This window comes from Parasteatoda tepidariorum, chromosome 11 (genome assembly GCF_982258835.1).
Source record: "Parasteatoda tepidariorum strain Cologne lab strain chromosome 11, Ptep-v5.0, whole genome shotgun sequence".
In the NCBI taxonomy this organism is placed as follows: Eukaryota; Metazoa; Arthropoda; class Arachnida; order Araneae; family Theridiidae; genus Parasteatoda; species Parasteatoda tepidariorum.
Window position 1 is genome coordinate 95,548,594 of NC_141765.1, and position 6,000 is coordinate 95,554,593.

The following is a 6,000-nucleotide window of genomic DNA, read 5'->3' on the forward strand; positions in this document are numbered from 1 at the left end:
TTGAATTAACAATGAATTTAAATCTAGAGGACATTAAATAATTATTATTATAAAGCTTAAAACACTTCTCGTTTACCACTCTGAGAATCCCAGGGCATTCAAAAAAAATTCCATAATCAAGAACAAACTGCCAGTAATGTGGAGATCGAATCAGAGGGCATGGGTCACGCAGTATATTTTCAAAGAATGGCTATTTGAAGTTTATGCCCCGAGCATCAAGGACTACCTTGATACCAATGACTTGCCGTGTTGGACATTGCACCAGGACATCCAAAGGATCTTGAAGATAATTTGTTGAAAGACTTTCCCTGGCTGACAGTTCAGTTTTTACCTCCGAATACGACTTTGCTGATTCAGCCGATGGATCAGGAAGTTATCGCGGCTTTCAAGGAATTGTACACTCGCGCGCTGTTTTGTCGGTGTTTTGAAGCAAGCCAATTCTCCTCAACAATGACTTCAAAAAAGTTTTGGAAAGAAAAATTTGACATTCTTGAAGCTATTCGTATCATTCAAAAGGCGTGGTCAGAAGTCACACAGTGACAGTTGATTTCTGCTTGGCGGAAGCTGTGTCCATCCTTCGTTCAAGGTGACGGAGGTGATCAGGGAGACACCCCTGAAATTATGGATGAAATTTTGACAACTGCTAGAGATCTGGAATTGGAGGTGAACGAGGATGACATAGAAGAGCTCATAATGGGACATGTAGATTAACTGAAGACAGAAGAACTCCAAGAAATTTTGAATGAAGAACACCAAGAAACACAACGAAATGTATCTCCTTCTGAACAAAAGAGGATACATTTAGACGAAAGAGGATACCAATGCCGACATCTGCCGTTAAAGATCTTTTGAAAAAGTGGAAGGATGTCAGAGCAATGGTCTTAGAATGGCACCCAAACTAAGCTGATGTCAGTAGGGTTGAGGATTTTTACAAAGACAATGCTATTAATAACTTCCGGAAAATCCAGAAAAAGAGAGAAAAGCAATCGACATTGGACATGTTCTTCAACGCTCCATAAGCAAAAAATGAAAAGGACTGATTAATCTGCAAAACTATATGTATGTATTATTTTTTAAAAAACTTAATAAGAAATTATAAATTTTTTTAAATTTAATTTTTAGGGTCTCCAGAACGAATTAATCGATTTCACATAGAAGTCTATGGTGAGTCGATGATCGGTTAACGAACAATTCGGATAGCGAACATTGCCTTGGAACGGATTATGTTCGTTAACCGATCACCCACTGTATGCCTTTTCTTTTCACTCTAAACGTATATATATATATATAGATACAAACTGTGTCTTTATGATCTTCTGATTTATTATATAATATCAGAGCTCATTCTAGGCAGAAAAAAGGGCAGGGTGCAAAAGCTTAAAAAAAGGGCATTATTATTCTAAAAAGGCAATAATTTCTTTATATGGGCTTTACACGTTCTATTAAAAAACATTGTAAATTAGTAAAAGAATTATTTTTTAACTTTACTAAAAGTAGCAAAGCAATCATAAATTACTAATTTTTATTAATAAATTAACATGTATATCGAGTTAATGACCTAATTAGCTTAGTAATGTATTTAAAAGGCATGCATATATTAATAAAATAACAAAGTATGTTTTTAAGTGTCTGTAGTTATGATTTAATAATTAAAATGATTAATAATAATTATGATTTAATGATAGTGAAAGTAACTGCAAACTTTTAAAGACAAGTGCAACAAGGTGGTGTGCTGGCTATTTTTCCTTTCCCATATAAATCTATGTATTGACAGCAATGACAAACTAAATCAAAAGAGTTGAAAATAACAAAAGTTTAAGAAATCCATTGTGGAGTTAGGGGAAAAAATAAAGAAAGGTTGAGGAAAGAAAGGACAAAAAGGGTGTGGAGTCTATTACATCAGGGGCAACAGGGTTGATTCTTTTAAATAAAAGGGCAGCAGGGTGCTGCGCCCTGTTTACCCTGTCTAGAATGAGCTCTGTAAATATTATAGATCTTGTAAATCATCATTAAACAGCCGGAATAAAAACTAGAAGCTGGGCATGCGATTTTTGCACGAGTATCGCAGAATTCCGCTTATCCCGTTAACGCAACATTTACGTACATTCTTCCGTGAAGAATCAAGTCTTATGCCATTCTTTCGCTATTTTATTTGATTGGAACTGCGCCGGAATCTTCTAATATTGCGATTCTCATTCACGCAATTTTAATGTCAAACATTGATTTTGGAATTCACCTGATTTAAAGCTACATGTTCTGATTCATATTCACGCAATTTGAAAATCGTACATCACAATTACGATTCACGGGATTTAAAAGTCTAATATCACAGTTTGTATTTGTGCTTTGCAATCTGCTAATATTGTTAATCTTATTTACGTGATTTTAATATCAAACATTGATTTTGGTATTCACCTGTTTTAAAGCTACGCGTTGTGATTCGTATTCACGCAATTTGAAAATCGTACATCGCAATTACGATTCACGGGATTTCAAAATCCAATATCACGATTTGTATCGACGCGTAATATATCGTGATTCTTCTAGAACGTAAAATTTTTTTTTTTCTGAATTAAAAGGAGTCATATTCTTCATTAGTTACTGTGAAAGATGTCATAATTTTTGGTAGTTACCAGGGGTCTGTTTAGAAGAAATTTGGGTCCGTTAACGGACCCTTCACAAAATATCTTTTCATAAAAACGGACCCTTCACAAAATATTTTAACTTAAAAACGGACCCTTCACAAAATGATTTTTCTTTTAATCGGACCCTTCACAAATTTGTTTTTCTTCATTATTATTTTGTTAATCGAATAAACACTTTCCAGGGCAGAAAACAAGAAAGATGGATGTAAACGAATTAAGTTTTGTCTTCGGCAGACGATTCCTCCATTATTCGTCCGAAATGAATATTCTGCGTTCAGCAGTATAGGCTAAATACCAAATATTTGTGTGTTGCATCTCTAATTTAGAAGCAGCAATTGTTGTTTATTTTTTAAAATTTAAGTTTTTTAATTATAATTTTACAGTGTTGAGCATAATCTTGTATATCTTTGCAATTTAAGAACTCCTTGAAAAAGTTTTTTTTTTGCAATAACGGACCCTATTTGCACAAATTCATAAAAGCGGACCCTGTTTGAAAAAATGTGAGTAATTTTTTCACAATTTCACGAAAAACGGACCTTTCACAAAATGTCTGGACAGACCCCTGGTTACTGAAAAGGTGTCATATTCTTCATTAGTTACTGAAAAGGTGTCATATTCTTCAGTAGTTACTGAAAAGGTGTCATATTCTTCATTTGTCAATATGAATGTTAGTTCAAAAAGTTATGTTAAACATGAAATATGTATGATATATAAATTAATATCAATTTTTTGAACATCAGGGTTTTTCACTCTGTGACACAATTAAGTTTGTTAAATTATTATTAAATATAATTATCAATAATTATAATAAATTTAATAATTATAAATTATTATAATTTGTTTTTAAGTTATTAAATTAAGTTTGAAGGTAAGCTATTTCTTCGTTAAACAAGTAATTCAGTTTGACACAATTGTCGAAACTTTTTCCCTTTCGAGTTCAAACTCGATAAAAGAGTAATTTTGAGTAACTGTTACTTAAAGAGTTTTGATTTGTTTGCAGGAGCAGAAATTTCGAACTCATCCGCTGCGAGCTCTGCTCAGTCGATGTTGTTTCTAAGCGAGATTTACTGGTCCACCTAAGACAGCACATCTCACCAAAGGAGGGAAAGGAAAATAAAATAACTGCGGAATGTTTTTTTCTGTAAATAATCATATCATCAGCATTGTTTTTCTTTCATTTGTGTACATAAACAATTATTGTCCAAAAATAAAGAGTCATTCTCAATATTTTTATATTATACATTGTGAGTAACGTTTTTAAAAAGGTGCTTAAAGATGCTTATTTTCGTTATTTCGAAACACTTAAAGGGACTTTTTTTCATTGGGTGTTTTTAAAAAGTGCTTAATTTGACCGTTTCGAAAATGAGATTGTTTTCTTTACCGTGTCGACTTGTGCTATGTATAGAGTATCCACACACCTGAAAAGTCATGAAATTCGGTATCGAACAAAATTTGTCATGAAATGTCATGATTTTAACTATTTTTTTTAAAAAATATCATGGAGAGTCATATATTTAGGTCACCGAATTTTCAAAATGAATTTTACCCCTCCTAATTTCATGGTTTTCTGAATATCTGAATTTGTAACAAAATCCCCACTCACAGTCATATTTGATTAAAATATAAAATGTTTTTATCATGTTCTTTAAAAATTATGGTGTTCTTTCATAAAATGAAAGGAAAAACATGATTTCTAGAGTGAATTATTTTTTCAACTTCTGTGATTTCGGAATTTTTATTATTTTTTTATTTTATCAATTTAAAATTCTAGCTGAAGCAACCCAGTCAGTGGCGAATTTTTTTTTTTTTAAATTCCGAAATGAGAACAGGAAAATCAGAAGTATTTCTTTCCTTTCCGATGAACAAGAAAAGTATCTTTAGAATATAATTCTGCAAAAAAAGAAGAAAAATTATTTGCTTGTCTATTTTTTTTTGTGGCTATTTTATTGTTTCAATTCTTTTTTTTTCCTCTGTTTTTTAAATTTAAAATCTCTAAATATGAAGATGCAGAGTATAACTGTTTTGGTTAACCTATCATTTCAATGAATGTATTATAATGCTTTTTAAATGTATTGTTCTGTTTTTGTCAGGAGAAACTAGTAACTTCGTTAAGTCATCAAAAGTTCTTTTAATTAGTCATGAATTTGAAAATCTAAAATGTAGCAGATACTTTGTATGTATTATGCAAAACGTGCTTTTCACATTGTTCTATTCAACGTTTTTACAATTCATTCGACCGCAACTCATTTCGACAATCAACCACAATCCAACCGTCGGTCCATTGTGTATGAAATCGCCAATCATTTTACATGTTTGAAGAAATACTTGTGAGTCCGTACGAACGTCTACTGAGCTGGGTTCGGGGAGATTATTGAACTCGCATGTGCAACTCTGTATATACAATATATATGTATGTTCAGTCGAACGTCGATTTCACGAATTTTTCGATGTCTCGAAGAAGAAAAAAATTCCCTTTAAATTTCCTATACACTCAATGTTAAAAAAAACTTGATTTCACGATTTTTTTTTCTAATCCCTCAATAACTTGAATTTTTTTTCATAAATAGTGTAGATTTTTTTTCTAAAATTAAAAAAAAATATTCCAAAAAAAAAAATTTAAGAATGGCTTACAAGGCATGGAATGATGTGTCTTCCTCTACGATAATGAATGGCTTCAAGAAGTCTGGATTCATTAAAGATCACGAAAGTAGTCAAACAATCAATATCGTTAATTCTGCTGAAAACTACACCGAAAATGATTTTAACAGATTGACCGGACTCATGAAGCTTGATAACATCGAATTTCATGACTTTGTAAACGTAGATGATGCAGTAACAGTGTGTGGTCAGTGGGATGATAATGATATCATCGCTCAAACGAAAGCTTCTTGTGAACCATCAGAAGAAGAGGATGAGGAAATCTAAGATTTACCGTCCAATGTTACTAACAAACAAGCACTTTCTGCAGTGGACACTGTAAGGAGATTTATTGAGAGACAGCCGAATATGTCAGAGGAGACATTTAAAGCTCTAGTCCACTTAGAAAGTGTTATAGACGAACTTTCTTACACATCTCTAAAGCAAACAACAATTGAATCTTTTTTTTAAATGAAAGCGTAAAAAGTGTTTTTAGAATAAATATGGAATAGTAAATAAGGTATGTAAAGAGCATTTTTCTTTATTCTACCATCGATAACATGCAATTTTCGATATCTCGAATTTTTTCTCCTCTCCTTTCAAGTTCGAGATATCGAGGTTAGACTGATATATTAATAATATAATTCAAAATGAATATAATGATTACAAATGTATATATATCAGGGATGTGATTATTTCTCGGATATCCACTTTTTTT